A 7,503-nucleotide genomic window follows, 5' to 3' on the forward strand; every position below is an offset into this window, starting at 1 on the left:
GTCATTTAGTAAAGGTTAAAAGACAGACTCTCATTATATGCAGTTCCAAAAATATCACTACTAGAGGTAGTCATTTGGAAGCTTGTCCAACTCATTAATGAGAAAAGAAGGTATTAACTTCTCTTCTTTCTCTATTGATTTCACTTATTGCATGGTGCATTAAAGGAGAAAATAAACATTTAGTTGTCTTCTCTGAATTGCAAGTACAGCATTTGGGTGCTGATACTTCAGTGGTAGTTCATGTCCATTAATGTCCACAGCTTAGAAGAGAAGTTATCACATCAGACTCTGTCTGCACTCACAAGTCAGGACAGCAATAAATAACAATGAATTAAAGGAGCTGGGCATAGTAATGGATTCCATGTACTCAGAATTCAGCTTAGCTCAGTCCATCTAGAGTTATCTTAAAATATACATGGAATAAATTCATCTTTGGGGACTTTCATTAAGCTGTGAAATACCTGAAAAGTCTGCTACAGAGTAAAGTATTTATTGTAGTAAAAATGTAGAGTGGAAAAAAATGAATGTTTTAATATATAAATGCATGACAAATATTTGAATATATTAAACTTAGCATTGATTCAGCAATCAGCTTTAGTCTTTTTCTGGGGTAGGGGGCAGGGACAGAGTCTTGCTCTGCCGCCCGGGCCAGAGTGCAGTAGCACGATCTCTGCTCACTGCAACATCTGCCTCCCAGGTTCTGGGTTCAAGAGATTCTCCTGTTTCAGCCTCCTGAGTAGCTGGGACTACAGGTGCATGCCACCACGCCTGGCTAATTTTTGTATTTTTAATAGAGACAGGATTTCACCATGTTGGCCAAGATGGTATCAATCTCCTGACCTCATGATCCACCCACCTCGGCCTCCCAAAGTGCTTGATTACAGGTGTGAGCCACCACGCCTGGCCCAATCAACCTTAATCTTATACTGAAATGCTTTGTTAAATGTTTGAACATAAGCTGATTTTGGGGTAGCAGTGACCATTACTTGAGTAATGGTCAAGTATAATGGCATTATATTACTAAGTATATAATGTCATATACTTAGCATTGTATGTACCTGAGGAGTGACTGACATATGTATCCTGTCATCAAATTTTTATTTTAACCATAACTGCTTTCTGTATAGCAATGTGTATTGAATTTATCATTAAATCATCATCCTGGTAAACAGGATTGGATAGAAATATTCTCAGGTGGTACCACACAAACAGTCTAGAGTATATATTCAATTTTTAAAGGTGTTACGCTATGAAAAACTGTATTATTCTGAGTCACCAGCACAAGAGCACTGTAGTACTTTATAGCACAAAATTTCTATAAGAGAAAAGTTTTTGGAGGTTATCTAAAAGCTTATAATCAATAAAATAAAGAAATCCGCAGATACTGTTCTTTAACCCCAGAAGACAAATGAAACAGTGTGTTGAATTAAAATTGAAGCAAGAGTCCACCAACATTATTCAAAGACTTTATCTAAAACACTTGCTTTATTCCTTCAAAGTTTTGTAGGCTCCCATGTCACAATTTAACAGCATGACTAATGATATACCAAAGACTCAAAATCAAAGTTTTTATAAAGGGAGGGAAATGACAGCTATAAATTTACTGTGGTTCAAAAAATTCAGCAAAATAATTATACCATTAGAATATAGCATTATATGTTATCTTGGAGTGAATAGACTCATAATTTATTCAAATTATAATATATAAACACTTAATCCTCTAGGGTATATTTAGCAGTGGAAAGATTGAAAGATAATGGATTTGATTTGGAAAATGCTGATGGGCTTGTGGAAAAATACTAGGTGGTGTTCAAGTGACTTTTCAGAGGCAGCAGATTGAATAACTAATATACAAAAAGTATCAGCAATACTTTATATGTAACTGTAAACTCTATCATCCATACTCATACTTCCTTCTCCTCCTTCCACATATACACATTAGTTGATGAATTAGAAATAAGAAGAATCATGCTGTTATATGCTCATTTTTCAAAACAGAAATCTATGTAGAAGAAATGGGTAGCTGATATGATTTTATATGTATATAAAGCCTGTTCTTTAAATTGCACAGTTATCTATTCTTAAACAATGACTACAGTGAGCAACAACAAATTCAACCATGCAAATGTAGATGGACATTTTTACTGAGCTGATAATTCCAGCTATTTATCTTAAAGAGTTTAACTGATATTAAATAAACTGATGTATGCAAAATTGAAAAAGCACAAAATCATTGATGTCATTAAATGTAATAAAATGTAAGATAATTCAAACCAGTTATTTTTATAAAGCATCATGTTCCAAATGGGAATTCTCCTTTTCAGTACAGTGTAGCAAACCCAGTGACCAGTGTAAAATGAATTGTCAACTATAATACATTGCCATAATATGTAAACTTTATCTAAAAAGCTAAAATTGGCCTTGACCAACATTCCCAATTCCAGTCCTCTACAATTGCCATCGGAAATTTGGTATGTATCTTTCCAAATGGCTTATAAAGCTTTTAAATTCTTATACAAGTTTTTATATAAATGTTATTATACTGCTGCATAGTATCTCCTAGTATGGATATGTAATTGCTCACTTTATTTCTCCCCTATACATGAGCATTTAGTTCTTTCTAAGTTTTAGTTTTGCATGAGGTATATACAAGCAATGCTGCAGTGAACAGACTTCTCTATCCTCTTTCTTGTACACACAGACATGTATGTAGGGTTGACAGTAAGGGCAAATACATATAAAAAATAAGAGGCTTAATTCTCTCTGGTGACAATAAGAAAAGAGATTCTCTCAGGTGCCCATCCCAACCCTCGCTCACCCTTTTCTGAGAATATCTACATTAGAACCTTTCAAGTTCTTTGTCTCTTTGAAATGCATGCACATCTTTTAAAAAACTAAATTACCCTCTCTCTAGCTTTCTCTGGAATCTGGGAGTATCATCTCTTTGAAATGTAGGAAGACAGTGATCCTATCTCCCAGTTTCTGTAGGAGGGTAGGAGCCTAACTTTGCTGGGCACCTGGCACCAAGTTGCAAATCTACTACCTGGCATAAAGATATAAGAAGTTGAGTTTTCCTTTAGATAAAGCCAATTGGCTAACACAGATCATCATCTCAATTACCAAGTGAATTTAAAATGAACTCTATACAAAATGACTGTTATTTGATTAAGCACTAGATTAGCTTGACAACATGTATGTAATGTATTGAATCTGTGTGTCATTAAAAGAGTAAGATTTCCATCTTTGCAGTGTCTTAACAGTATTCCCTGTAGTGCATATCACATTCTGGTTTAGTACTTATTCAATAATAAAAACACTTCCTTTCTATTCTGTCTTTGTGAAGAAGTTTTATGTATTGGAAAGGGATTTTATTTTAAATTCTATTTCCCCATAGTAACAGTTCCTCTTCTTGGCAAGACATGCACTAAGAGTGAAAACCGAATAGTAATTTTGCAGGGAATCTTGGTAGAAATTATTAAAATAAATTTAGTCTAATGGTAGATTATGAATACCTATTTTTCTATATATGTTCATGAATATCAGAGATATAATCAACCTTATACATTCTTTGTGAATCTAATAACACCTTACTTTATTGAGTTCTTAAAACGTTTCCTAAGACTTGCCTCTTCTATAAAATACTTGTTTTACATGTTTCATCTCAGTTTTCTTAACACCCCTTCTTAGCCCTCACAAAATTAAGTAGGTTACAAATATTTTGTCTGTTGCTTGTTATAATTTTGTTTATATCATCTTGCTATACCAGATATTTTGTTGTAATCAAACATATCTATCTTTTCCGCCTTGCTTCCAGCATGTGATAATTTAGGATTTTCTTAGCCCAATATCAATTTTTTTCCCATCTATGCTAATTTTTTTGTAGCTTTATTTCTTGTTTTTATATTTATGCTATTTTCCATATTTTATCATTTTGGGAAGCAGTGAGATAGAAATGTGATTTTTTTTATTCCAAATGGCTAGCCAGCTTTAGCAACAATATTTGTAGATTAGTCCAGCCTATCAGAACCCTTTAGCTTCTGTTTTCTTCAGTGGATTGAAGCAAATTTATACTGTCTGTCCATGGTTTAAGATATTCAGGCTTTTTTTTTTTTTTTTTTTTTAAGATCAAGTCTTGCACTGTCGCCCAGACTGGAGTGCAGTGGCATGATCTCGGCTCACTACAAGCTCCAGATATTCAGTCTTTTTAATAACAATGATTTACAAATGGGATTAAAAGTGCTATAATTTAAGAGTGTTCAAGTTTTGAATAATACGATCGATTTCAAACTGAATTAACACTGTAACTACTGGTATTTAGGAGGTTTTCCAAAATGAACATCAGATTTTTGTAAAAGCAGATTTCTGAGTCTCATCCCTACACAACTAAGTAAGTCTGAAGTAAGGCTCAGAATTTTTCAGTAAGCAAATTGGATGCTTTTATGTACATATTTCAGGAAACCAAACAACATTTTGAAAAGTCACAGCTCATGATAACAATCACTTTTAGAAACCTTATTGAGTTGCATACCTATGCATATATATGTACTTTATAAATATACATATATGTACATATGTATTTTGTTTTATGTATGTATAGATAGTATGTATGCATACACACATAAAAACGCATATACGTGTATACACACATATGTGTCACATATATGTGTATATACATATTACACAGGTATATGTACACATTACACATATGTATATGTACATATTTATACATATAAATTTATATGTATATACACACGTTTATATATACACTTATATTTATATATGTATTGTATATACATATATATACATATTTATATGTACATATATATAAGTGAGAAGCAACAGTGTGGTGGCAGCCCTTGCTCTCGGCACCTCTTCTCAGCGCCTCCTCAGCCTCCGGCCTCGGCGTCCACTCTGGCGGTGCTTGAGGAGCCCTTCAGCCCGCCACTGCACCGTGGGAGCCCCTCTCTGGGCTGGCTGAGGCCGGAGCCTCCTCCCTCTGCTTGCCTGAGGTGTGGAGGGAGAGGCGCGGTCGGGAACCAGGGCTGCCTGGGCAGGAACCAGGGCTGCGCGCCAGGCTCCCAGGCCAGAGTGAGTTCCAGGGGGTGCGGGCGCGGGTGCCACAGGCCCCGCACACGGAGCAGCCAGCCAGCGCCGCCGGCCCAGGGCAGTGAGGGGCTTAGCACCGGGGGCCAGCAGCTGTGGAGGTTGCGCTGGGTCCCCCAGCAGTGCCTGGCCAGTGCTGCACTCAAATTCTCGCCACGTTTAGCTGCTTCCCGGTGGGGCAGGGCTTGGGACCTGCAGCCCGCCATGTCTGAGCTCCCCCCCTGCAGTGGGCTCCCGCACAGCCTGAACCTCCCCGACTGCCGCTGCCCCCTGCTCTGTGGCGCCCGGTCCCATCTACAGCGCAAGGACTGAAGAGTGCAGGCGACGCTAGGGACTGGCAGGCAGCTCCGCCTGCAGCCCTGGTGCAGGATCCGCTGGGTGAAGCCAGCTGGGCTCCTGAACTGGATGGGAACTTGGAGAACTTTTATATCTAGCTGGAGGATCGTATGTGCACCAATCAGCACTCTGTATCTAGCTAACCTAGTGGAGACTTGGAGGACTAGCACTTTGTGACTCTGTCTAGCTCAAGGATTGTAAATGCACCAATCAGCACTCTGTGTCTAGCTCATGGTTTGTGAATACACCAATTGGTACTCTGTATCTAGCTAACCTAGTGGAGACTTGGAGGACTAGCACTCTGTGACTCTGTATCTAGCTCAAGGATTGTAAATGCACCAAGCACTCTGTGTCTAGCTGAAGGTTTGTAAATACACCAATCAGTACTTTGTGTCTAGATCAAGGTTTGTAAACGTACCAATCAGTACTCTGTATCTAGCTCAAGGTTTGTAAATGTACCAATTGGTACTCTGTATCTAGCTAACTCTGTATCTAGCTAACTAACACTCTCTGACTCTGTGTCTAGCTCAAGGATTCTAAAGGTACCAATCCACACTCTGTCAAAACGGACCAATCAGCTCTCTGTAAAATGGACCAATCAGCAGGATGTGGGTGGGGCCAGATAAGGGAATAAAAGCAGGCTGCCCAGCCAGCCAACAGCAACCGTCTGGGGTCCCGTTTGACACTGTGGAAGCTGTTTTGCTTTTTGCAATAAATCTTGCTGCTGCTCACTCTTTGGGTCCATGCTGCAGTTATGAGCTGTAACACTCACTGCACAGGTCTGCAGCTTCACTCCTGAAGCCAGCGAGACCACAAACCCAAGGTCTGCAGCTTCACTCCTGAAGCCAGCCAGAACAGGAACCCACAGGGGAAGAAGGAACAACTCCAGACCCACTGCCTTTAGGAGCTGTAACACTCACCACGAGGGTCTGCGGCTTCATTCTTGAAGTCAGTGAGACCAAGAACCCACCGATTCCGGACACATAAGTATACATATACACATACAAAATATAATGTAACTCAATTTATATGTACATATATAAATTACATGATTAGAATATTGGTACATTTTTGATAGCTGAGGCACATGCAAAAAAAATCCCTTTAATGAGGTATTCTGTACTTCTTGCCCGTGTCTCATTCAGTGTGTGTGTTTTTATGTATATCTGTGTGTGTGTATGTATATATACACACGTGTATGCAATTGATTTTTCAAAGTAAGAGTATTCTTTCTTTTGGCTATTTATGCAGCTCACCCTAAATTCAAATTTTATGCTTAAGTTATAAAAACAAATAGTGGCAAGACTTTAAAAGTAATGTGAAATAGTTACTCAGTTTTATTTCTAAACTGTAGGAAATGGTAAATATACAATAAACTATCTCACACGAAAAAGAATCCTAAGTGTTCACAAAAAAGAATTTACTTAAGGTATTACCAATGTTAAAATTACCCTGAGAAGTTATTAACAATTGTAAAGATGGGCAATGAGAGTGTAATACTCCTGATTTTGAATGTACTGTTAGGGGAATTTAAGCACAATGGATTTCTTGTAAAAATGAAAATTAATATATAAAAAAGAAAATTCCAAGCAGACTGCAATCTTTTTCAGAAACTACTTAGCATAAGCTTTATATTTCTAACATTTGAGGTTAAGCACCATTTCATACTTAATACTATTGGACTTTGAAATATAAAAAAGGTTGAAAAGTTGTACCTAGCGTAGAAAAAAAGGAGTATGAAACATGTTTTAGAAAGATAGATTTAATTCAATATTAAAAAAAAACAGGTGTTATAAGTCATTAAATGATATATATTACTTAAATCAGGGTCCTTTACTTTTTCACTTCCGAAAATCTGTGGGGTCGGTGGTGATATCCCCTTTATCATTTTTAATTGCGTCTATTTGATTCTTCTCTCTTTTCTTCTTTATTAGTCTTGCTAGCGGTCTGCCAGTTTTGTTGATTTTTTCAAAACAACTCCTGGATTCATTGATTTTTTGGAGGGCTTTTTGTGTCTCTATCTCCTTCAGTTCTGCTCTGATCTTAGTTATTTCTTGCCTTCTG

The sequence above is a fragment of the Colobus angolensis genome, unplaced genomic scaffold (assembly GCF_000951035.1).
Source record: "Colobus angolensis palliatus isolate OR3802 unplaced genomic scaffold, Cang.pa_1.0 Scaffold493, whole genome shotgun sequence".
Taxonomy (NCBI): Eukaryota; Metazoa; Chordata; class Mammalia; order Primates; family Cercopithecidae; genus Colobus; species Colobus angolensis.